At 41.5% G+C, this 11,211-nt stretch overlaps 1 pseudogene; it reads right to left on the minus strand.

Moving 5' to 3' along the window:
- Nucleotides 1-396: 396 nt before the first annotated feature.
- On the minus strand, nucleotides 397-503 carry LOC139014788 (small nucleolar RNA SNORA26; annotated as a pseudogene).
- Nucleotides 504-11,211: the final 10,708 nt, after the last annotated feature.

An 11,211-nucleotide genomic window follows, 5' to 3' on the forward strand; every position in this document is an offset into this window, starting at 1 on the left:
CCCTTGGCCCACTGGCTAGTGTTCTAACCACTAACCTACATTGCCAGGACAACTTTCTTTCTTTTTTTTTTTTTAAGAAAAGTTTTTAAATGACCTTTTCAACAGACATAAAAAAACCTCCCAGATACAGTCTGTTCAGTTGTCTCAAAGGATGTCTAGAAAAAGCCTTGAGTACATATGCTCCATCGTCTGGATTTTTTTTCATCTTCAAAGATAACCAAAGTATCCAAATTCCCTTATCTATTTGAAAATACTAGATGATATCCCCAGAAGATTTTAAAAGCATCCCTTAATGTATCATCAAAGCTAAGGTTAAATTTAAACGTATCACTATGCTACACACTATGTAAAAATATCACAAAGGTGCTCAAACTGAAAAGAAAGTTTCTTCCACTTCAGCGTGACTCAGACAGGATCCAAAGAGGAGTTTTACAGTATCCTTTCTGGGTTTTACGGAGAATTTGCCCTTCTGTGTTAGCCTCTTACGTCACTTAAAGGGGCACAGGAAAGGGCATCTTAGCAACTTTCAGGTATATAATACAGTATTATTAGCCATAATCGCCATGCTGTACACTAGATCCCCATGTACATTAGATTTTGTAACTGTGCGTACCCTTTGACCAATACCTCTCCATTTTCCCCACCCTCCAAGCCCTCGTAACCACCACTCTAATCTCTTTCTCTGAGATCAAGCACCTCTTACTCCTTAATAATTCAGGGCATATTTCCTAAGAACAAAGATCTTCTCTTATGTAATCACAATACAGAGATCCAATTCATAAATTTAAAATTGATATAATACTGTTATCTAATCTACAGTTCATATTCCACTTTCAGCATTTGTCTCAAGATGTCCTTTCTAGAAATTTATTTTCTGATACAGGATCCAGTCCAGGAGCACAGGTTACATTTAACTGTATAACTGTCTCTTTAGTCTCCTTTAATTAAAACATTTTTTTTTTTGTCTTTGTCTCCCAACAACAAAGAAAAATGGAGTGACATTTTTAAAGAGTATAGGTCAATCATTAATTTTTTATTCTTAGACTTACATTATATATTTTCCCCCTAATTTTTATCATGTTTTACTCTATAGTGTTTTTTTAATGGGCTTACATTCTCAATTTTAATGTAGTCAAATTCATTATTGTTGTTTTTTTAAATAAAACTGCTTCCTGCCAGGCTGGTGACCCATGAACCAGGAGGTCATGGTTCGATTCCCAGTCAGGTGCATGCCCGAGTTTTGGGCTAGATCCCCAGTGCAGGGCATGCAGGAGGCAGCTGATAGATGATTCTCTCTCATCACTGATATTTCTATCTCTCTCTCCCTCTCCCTTCCTCTCTGAAATCAATAAAAGTATATATTTTTAAAGAGGTAATAAAAACTCACTTCCTAATATTATATTTGTATGGTGTAAAATACTATTTAATGGTGTGCAATTGTTCATTTCCTCCCAACTCAACATTCAGTGATGTCACATTGATAGTTTAAAAATGGCTATGGTGGGAGTATTTATACCATGAAAATCGGCAAATGCTACAAATCAGAATTTTTTTTTCTGGAGAGCCAATTGTTCAACATTTACCCTTAAACCATTGACTTACACATTTTTTCTTGGTTTTTCTCCCTCCCCTGTCCCCTTCCCTATTCCTCACAATACTTTCTAAGATCATCCCACAAATAAACCATTTGCACGCAAATCTTCGTCTCAGTGTTTGCTTTGGAGAAATGCAAACTAAAATAATAGAAGAGAGAAATCCAGTTGTTCCAAGCTGACACTCTTTCTCGCCTCTGGGCCAATGAGTTAGAGCCAGGGAGGCTGGTTCTCTTAGCACAGAGCTGGCCAGTTCTTGTCCACCCTTATAGATGAGCGCAGTTCCCAAGCCATGAAGAGTTGTCAGCCCCATTGTCACTGCAAGGAGGCCTTAAGGAACTCCCAGCCTGTGAAAATCTATATGAAAGGAGACATTCGGGAAAGGAGCTGATGTGGAATCAAAAGGAATTGCACCTCTTACTCAGCAAAGCTTGTGGGTGTGATGTGTGTGAAACTCATGGACTTCAGTGTGCTTAGGTCAGTGGTTATCAGACAGAAATTCTGATCCAACAAAGTAAATATTAAAAAATTCTGGGTTAAGATATAGGATTGTCAGCTTTTAATTTTGCCAAATAGAACATTAGAAAACAAAGCAAACTCTTGTCACTTTGATTTTAATGGGTACGTTGGTTGGACTTTAAAACATAAAAATAAATGCTATTTATCATAGGATATCTTGTTATGGGATAACTTTGGCTTCATGGAGAACTTAGGACATTTCCTTTCTATTTCTCACTTTTCTTGTGGCTGGTAAACATGTCTTGAGGAATCATCACCCATTCCACATGGACTTTGGGGGACATTACTCTTCTGATCCAGGTTCTTTCTAATGGTTTCACAGTAAAGAAAGAGAAACTCAGGTGAACAAAAAATAAAAGAAGGGATGAACAACATAAACTGATGAACAAAAATAGATCCAGAGACAGAGAAGCATCGAACAGACCATCAAACCTCAGTGGGAAGGCAGGGGAAGTGGGGGTGGGGGTAAGAAATCAACCAAAGAACTTGTATGCATGCATATAAGCATAACTCATGGGCACAGACACTAGGGGGGTGAGGGAATGTGCTGGGGGGATTGGGAGTGGCCGGGGAGAGGTCAACAGGGGGAAAAGGAGACATGTGTAATACTTTGAACAATAAAGAATTAAAAATAAATAATAAATAAATAAATAAATAAATAAATAAATAAATAAGGAGGGAATGAGTGAATTAATGAAAGGGATACAGTGGAAACCACACTCTCCATCTTTCAGGATTTTTTTTTCTCTGCTTTCCTCTGTACATCTCTTCTGCCTGTCTCTCCCTCTTCCCATTGTGTTCCTCTGTGGACTCATCTTGGACTTGACCTGATAGTTTACAAACTCTGGGCCTGAATACACAGCATTTACTGAAGACTTCCTTCTCGGTGTCTGTTATAGGATAAACTGTGTCCTGCAAACAAAATATGTTCAGCCCTAGCTGGTTTGGCTCAGTAGATAGAGCGTCGGCCTGTGGACTGAAGGGTTCTGGGTTCGATTCTGATCAAGGGCACATGCCCAGGTTGTGGGCTCAATCCCCAGTAGGGGGCATGTAGGAGGCAGCTGATCAATGATTCTCTATCATTGATGTTTCTCTCTTTCTCCCTCTCCCTTTCTTTCTGAAATCAATAAAAAAAAATATTTTTAAAAAATATGTTCAAATTCTAAACCCCATGTCTGTGAATATTGCCTTATTTGGAAATAGGGCCTTTGCAGATGTAACTAAGATGAGGTCATTAGGGTGGTCACTAATCCAACATGACCAGTGTCCTTAGAAGAAGAGGAGAAGAAACACAGAGACAGACATGCACAGAGGGAGAACAATGTGAAGACAGACACACAGAGAGAATGCTATGTGAGGATGGAGGCAGAGATTGGAGTGATGCATGTACAAGTCAAGGAATGCCAAAGATTGTTGGCAACACCAAAAGCTAAGAGAAAGGCATGGAGCAGATTCTCTCCTTGTGCCTTCAGAAAGAGCATGGCTCTGCTGGCACCTTGATTTTGCACTTCTGGTTTCCAGAACTATGACAGAATACATTTCTGTTATTTTAAGCCACCAAGTTTGTGGTCCTCTGTTGCAGGACTCCTAGGAAACTAATACAGTATCCTGGCCGAAGTTGCTGAGAGAAGCTGATTGGCTTCCCTCTGTTCAGCCTCGCTTTGCTTCCCAGCCTTGGCATCCAGGAGTGGGGCAGTTGGACCTACATGTCTAATACAGGAAAGCCTGCAGTCTAAGACCTACTGGAGAAAGGCCAGTGAGTGTGGCCAGTGGATTGAAGACACTGAGCTAAAGAAGACTCACCCTTCAGTTTCCCATTGGCTTGAGCCAGAGTTTCAGGAGGCACAATGAACTCTAATAAAAAGTTTCCCATTTCTTCAGCCATAATGAAGGAGTCTCGATATTTGATCACGGTGGAAATGGAAGCTTCTCACGGTTGAACGCCGACCACTGAAATAATGTTGACCAATACTGCCGTATGATGATGAAATATCTTAATTTCTTCGTGCCAGACATTCTTACAAGATATGGTTCCACAGGAGAAGGAACACCGTCTGGTTAATAAACTAGCAACTCCAAGGCACAAATATGCCAAACAAAATGGGCTACGCAGAAAAATTACTAATCTGAGCGTGCTCTCCCTCTCTGGAGCACGCCTGAGCCTTCCCCTCCCCCTTCCTCTGCCCCCCACCCCAGGCGCATTACCTTTGCCTTTCTCTCTCCGAAGCTCCAAGGGCCCCTTTTTGCTTCTGTAACTTGTTTCCTGAGTCTACGCAGTCCAGCTGGGTCACTTCTCCTACCTCTGTAGCTTTCTAAATAGACTTTCTCTTATAATTTGAAGGGGAAAAAAAAGTATTCATCTGGGCTCTTTATGGCAACAACAGGCAGGATAGAGATTCAACAATAAAAACAAAATAATACGAATCAGCACCCCAAGATCTTAGGTGGGGTGTATTGTGTTTCCATAATCAGATTGAAAAAGCTGAAACGGGAAAAATCTTTTTCTGGAGCTTTTTTGCCATTCTTGGAATTCCTTCACATTCCAGCTGGGAAAATAGGCCTCGGGATTTTCGGAGCCAAGTTATGAATCATTCCCCCAAAATAAATAATAAAAGCTGAATTTGAGTCAGACTAGCAAATCCATCAACTGTCAGTCTGGGAGCTGTGGTGTGCTGGTAAGCAGCCAGCAACCAGCTCTCCAAGAGGAAAGGCCCTGATTGGCAATGTTTGCTGGATTTTGACACCATGGCTAATTTCAAATCACCAACCTGAGGACAATGAACTTGAAGTTGGATGGAGATGTGCGCAACTGACACTCGAGCTAGATTTTGTACCCTATTGCTTAGGAGTGTCTTAATAGTTGTCCTTGACATCTGTAGAGAACTTTAAAATTTTTACTGCCAGAGCCAGTTTGGCTCAGTGGATAGAGCGTCGGCCTGTGGACTCAAGGGTCCCGGGTTCGATTCCGGTCAAGGGCACGTACCTTGGTTGCGGGCACATCCCCAGTGGGGGTCGTGCAGGAGGCAGCTGATCGATGTTTCTCTCTCATTGATGTTTCCGGCTCTCTATCCCTCTCCCTTCCTCTCTGTAAAAAATCAATAAAATATATATTAAAAAAAGTTTTACTTATCCCAGGTGTTTTACATAAGATCTCCTTCATACTTGACATTCTTTTCTAATCCTTACACTCGATGAGATAGATACTCTCTGTATTTTATAGACCATAAAGTTGAAAGCCTAAAAAAAATAATCAGTTGATAAAGCCAGGTAGTGGAGCTGAACGAGGCAAGTTATTTAACTTGAATAGCTTTTGTTTCCGTTTTTGCAAAATGGTTGGGAGGATTTAATAAGCTAATGCACGTGAAATTCTTAGCACATTGCCTGATATCCAGTTCTTTCCATTCCGAGTGCAATAAATATTCATTGTAGAACATTAGAAAGTACCAATATGCAAAAAAGAAAAAAATTTAAAATACTTCTGACTGCTAACAACCAGAGTGCAGCATTCTGGTTGTGGCTTAAATATGATTTATGAATGGCAGTCCAAGCACATGAAATAATTTTTTTTTTTAATAATGAAGCATTTGAGCAATTGTTGAAAGCAATTCTGTTTGGATGAGGATGAAAGCTTAGGTTGCATACCAATGTATGTAAATTATTTTTTAAAATAAATTAGAGCAGGAATAATATGCCATTGTCATTGGGGGTGCTGTTATGTTCTCTCTGGAGAGGGAGTCCTAAGGAGTGCAGTCAAAGCCCAGGGCATTTAACAACCATAATGGGACATGCATGGGGACACGTGCTTCTGGTAAATTACACCTCTCATGAATGCTGCAAGAGAGATAGAGGGAGAACTGAGTTGGACAAATTCACAGTTAGACAGGGAGAGCTATTGTGTTTCCTGCAAACCCAGCCTGTTGTAAGAGCTCCCTGGAGCACTGTGTTGAGAAGGGCAATGGGACCTTTTTCTGGGGTAAGAGGCTGGAGGGAGGGGATGTGGGAGGTTGGCGGGCTGGCCCCACCCTTGATCGGGGTGTAGGGGGCTGATCAGGGGAAGGGCCAGCCGGTAGGAGGGGCCCTGGGTAGTTGGCAGGCTGGCCCCGCCCCCTGGTCAAACTCTGGGTCTAGGGGACAATTTCCACATTACCCTTTTATTATATGGGATAATTTTTTTATCTTTATTGCTGAAAGTATTACATATGTTCCCTTCCCCCTCACCCCCACTAACTCCCTCTAGCCCATGCCCAACCCCCACCTCAGGCTTTTGCCACCTAATTGTCCATAAGATATATATATACTAGAGGCCGGTGCACAAAAATTTGTGCACTTGGGTGGGGGGGAACCTTCAGCTCAGCCTGTGCCCTCTCACAGTCTGGGACCCCTTGGGAGATGTCCACCTGCTGGCTTAGGCCTGCTCCTGGAGGATTGGGCCTAAGCTGGCAGTCAGACATCCCTCTGGCAGCCTGGGAGCTCTCAGGGGATGTCCACTTGCCAGCAGGGAGCAGGCCCAAGCTGCAGTCAGACATCCTTAGCACTGCTGAGGAGGCGGGAGAGGCTCCCGCCACCACCGCTGTAATGACAGCCGTCAGCCTGGCTTGTGGCTGAGCAGAGCTCCCCCTGTAGGAGCGCACTGACCACCAGGGGGCATCTCCTACATTGAGCATCTGCCCCCGCGTGGTCAGTTTGCATCATAGTGACCAGTCATTTCCAGTCGTTCTGCTGTTAGGGTCAATTTGCATATTACCCTTTTATTATATAGGATAGAGTCTTGGTGCATGGGTGGGGGCCAGCTGGTTTGCCCTGAATGGTGTCCCAGATCAGGGTGGGGGTCCTGCTGGGGTGCCTGGCCAGCCTGGGTGAGGGGCTGATGGCTCTTTGCAGGCTGGCCACACCCCCTTCAGGGTCGGGATTCCCACTGGGGTGCTTGGTCAGCCTGGGTGAGGGGCTGAGGGCCATTTTCAGGCTGGCCATGCCCACGGGCTGGAAGCAGGTATCTGGGGTTTATTTATCTTCTATAATTGAAACTTTGTAGCCTTGAGCAGAGCTCAGGACCAGCCAAGGCAAGCGGAAGCTTGGCTTCCTCCATCGCTGGGGCAACTCAAGCCTCCTGCTTGCTCCAGCTCCATGGCTGCCACCATCTTTGTGATGGAGTGATGGTTAATTTGCATATTGCTCTTTTGTTAGATAGGATATGTATGAATATATATATGTATGTATATACATACATATGTGTATGTATATGTGTGTGTATATATATATATATATATATATATATATATATTAGAATCCCATCCAGGGAATCGCTCTTCTGGGTCACATTCTCAATTGTTTCTATGAGCCTGAATTCAACTGAGGGGTCCTGGATTGCAAGAGGACACAGGCCAGGCTGAGGGCCTCACCTATGCAGGGGTGGGGCAGGCCTGCCAATCTCCCACATCCCCTCCCCCTGGCCAACCAGCCCAATGGGCCCTGATCAGGGCAGGCCAGCAGGACCCACCCATGCACAAATTCGTGCACTGGGCCTCTAGCAATAATAAATAAATAAATAAATAAATAAATAAATAAATAAATGTATGACTGGGACAATGGATGGGTAACAGAGTGGTGGCATCTGTGCATTGGGTTAGCATGTGCATTCAAAATTAATTTTTAAAAAATCACTGTGTGGGCCATATTTCCACAGTTGTGGGTCAGAAAGGTCATTGGACTAAATGTCATTGTTGATAACCAGAGTGGTACTCCTATAGGCCAAGGTCATGTGGGTGTAAGAGCAGGCCATGCAGTGGAACCCACAGCAACTGAATCCCTGCTTCTCCAATGGGTACATGCACATTGTTTATTATTAAATACTGATATCTAGAACCAACACTTAATACCTTTTCCTTAAATTTTCAGTGATTTCTATGAGCATGTTTATACTTGCTATGTGCCAGGTATTATGCTGAGATGCAAAGATTACTAATGACATATAGTCCTTGCTCTTAGGACTTAATTACAGGAGGGAAAAATAGAGATATAACAGATAAAAGCAACAAAGTGCTAGTTCTCATTTTCATTTCAGAGGTAAAGTAATAAAGGAATGGGGTGAGCAAGCAAGTCAACAGTAGATTGGGAAGTAGATTCATTGCCTCCAATTTCCTCATCTAAACCATCCACGTAATAAACACACTGCCATTGCCAAGAACCTCTGCCTTCCTGACTTCCGTCCCAGCTCTCTCTGGCCCACTGACAGCTTGGTATGAGCAGTTGGGTTTTTGAGCCTGTGTGTGCTAACAGTGCTGTTAGCATTCTTTTGTTCAGAATAAGGATATATTCTGAAAAGAGCAGCTCATTCTGCATTTATCGATATTTTCACTAAAATGATACAATGGCAGCCAGTCAATTATTGAACAATTTGAACAATAAAGGGAATTCTCTTGGGGAATTCATATTAATGCAGAATGCACAAGACTGAAAGGCATTTGGAAAGACAAAAAATAATAAGAGAAACAGACTAAAAAAAAGGCTCAGTTCAGTGTTTTCTTTTTGTTTTTGTTAATCCCATCTAGGGTATTTTTCCCACTGATTTTTAGAGAGAGTGGAAGACAGAGAGAGAAACATCTCTGTGAGAGAGACACATGGATTGGTTGCCGCCCCCACATGCCCCAACCAGGGCTGGGAATGGAAACTGCAACCCAGGTACACACCCTTGACCAGGAATCAAACCCAAGACCCTTTGGTGCTCAGGCCAATGCTCTAACCACTGAGCAACACCAGTAAGGGCAGTGTTTTCTAATATAACTTTTGTTTCTTAATTTTACACCCTCTGGACTCCTAAAGAGTCCATAGGTCAGACACTCTTCAGATTTGCCATTACGCCAAATTGATAACCGGAATGGTGAGCTGAGGGTTTTTCCCAGAGTAGTGTCTCACGACACCGAAGAATGAGCTCCGTGAACCAGAAGATGTAAGTAAAAGTGTGGGAAAATTATTACAAGCAGATTCGGACTCCCCTCACGGGGAGGGGGGCCCAATAATGGGCTGCCCTTTAAAGCCTTGTAGTCCAGGAGTTTATATTTGCTACAAGCCTGTTTCTGTATCTATCCATGGCATCACCCGATTGATTCCCTCAGTTGTTCTTGCCCAGCAACAGACCTGAACTTTCCCTGTTTCTTTTTGTTGTTGTTGTTCTTTCAGTTTTTTTTTTTTTATTTCAAGAAAAATGATTTTAAATATAATAATGTTACATGCAACAAACCTTAATATTTCAAGAAAAATGATTTTAAATATGTTACATGCAATAAACATTAATATTTCAAGAATAGAAGGATTTTAAGTATATTTATATTACCAAAACTGTACTAACATAGTATAATATCACAAAAGTTGTAGGAAATATTAAAAATCTGCATAACAAGATTACTTCTATTATATTCTAGTATATATTTTTTCCCATCTGGCTCTATTTTTGTTCATCAGTTTATGTTGTTCATTATATTCCACCAATGAGTGAGATCATATGATATTTATCTTTCTCTGACTGAGTTATTTCACTTAGCATAATACTTTTAAAGTCTATTTTGTTGGATATGAGTATTGTTACTCCAGCTTTTATTTTTCTTTTTCATTTGCATGGAAGATTTTTTTCCATCCCTTCACTTTCATCCTGTGTGTGTCTTTTGTTTTGAGGTGGGTCTCTTGTAGACAGCATATAGTTGGGTCATGTTTTTGTATCCATTTAGCTACCCTACACCTTTTGATTGGAGCATTTAATCCATTTACATTTAGGGTTATTATTGAGAGGTACTTATTTTTAGCCATTTTAATTCTGTATGGCTGGGTTTCTCTCTGGTTCTACATCTCAGCAATCCCTTACAGCAATCCCTTTAGCATTTCTTGTAATGCTGGCTTGGTGGTGATGAACTCCTTTAGCTTTTTTTTGTTTGTTTGTTTTTTGTCTGGGAAGCTCTTTATTTGACCATATTTTGAATGATAGCCTTGCTGGATATAGTAATCTTTTTCTCAGTTCCTTGCTTTCCATTACCTTGAGTACTTCATGCCATTCCCTTCTGGCCTGTAGAGTTTCTGATGAGAAATCAGGTGTCAGCCTTATGGGAACTGCTTTGTAGGCAACAGTTTTCTTTTCTCTTGCTGCCTTTGAAATTCCCTTTTTGTCTTTAATTTTTGGCATTTTAATTATGATGTGTCTAGGTGTGGGTCTGTTTGGGCTCTTCTTGTTTGGGGTTCTCTGTGCATCCTGAACTTGTGTGACTTTTTCCTTTACCAGGTTAGGTAAGTTTTCTACCATTATTTCTTCAAACACCTTCTCTATTCCTTTCTTCCTTTCTGCCTCTTCTGGCACACCTACTATTCTAATATTCTTGCATTTCACATTGCCCCACATCTCCCTTAAGCTGTCCTCCTGTTTTTTAATTGTTTTTTCTTTTTGGTTCTCTAATTGAGTGATATTTTCAACTCTGTCTTCTAATTCACTGATTTGATCCTCAGCTTCCTCTCATCTGCGTGTATTCCTTCCAATGTGTTCTTTATTTGTGTTATGTCATTCTTTATCTCAGACTGTTCTTTTGTCACAATTACTATATCTTTTTTCATATTGTTGAACATCTTTAACTTCATTACTCTGAACTCTTTCAGATAAATTTCTTATCTCTGCTTCATTTCTCTCTTCTTCTGGAGAATTCGCTGGTTCTTTCATTTAGGGGTTCTTTATTTTCTCATTTTGGTTGTCTGTTTAGGTTTGTGACTATGTTTTAAAGTAGATCCTCTATACCTCTCAATCTCTAGTGCAGAACAGTGTTGAAGGCTATTTCTGACTAATTGGATCAGGCAGAGACTCAAAGCCTCCAGAGACCACCTCTGTCTACAGACTAGTAGGATTCTGACTTGAATTGCTCCCAGGTAATTGTCCTCAGGTGTGGTGAGAATTTTTTCAACAGGGTGGGGCAGTTGCTTCTTCCTGGAGGCTAATTGTTACTTTTAATCTCTTAAGTGGCCTCAGGGAAAGGTGTTTTCCAATAGGGTGTGTCAACTGTATTTCCCCCAGGCAAGGCAGATGTCTATGTGAGAAAGATGTCCTCCACTGTGTGAGGGAATGACTCAA

The sequence above is a fragment of the Myotis yumanensis genome, unplaced genomic scaffold, assembly GCF_028538775.1.
Source record: "Myotis yumanensis isolate MYYU_CA2020_CCGP unplaced genomic scaffold, mMyoYum1.0.hap1 SCAF_7, whole genome shotgun sequence".
Classification (NCBI taxonomy): Eukaryota; Metazoa; Chordata; class Mammalia; order Chiroptera; family Vespertilionidae; genus Myotis; species Myotis yumanensis.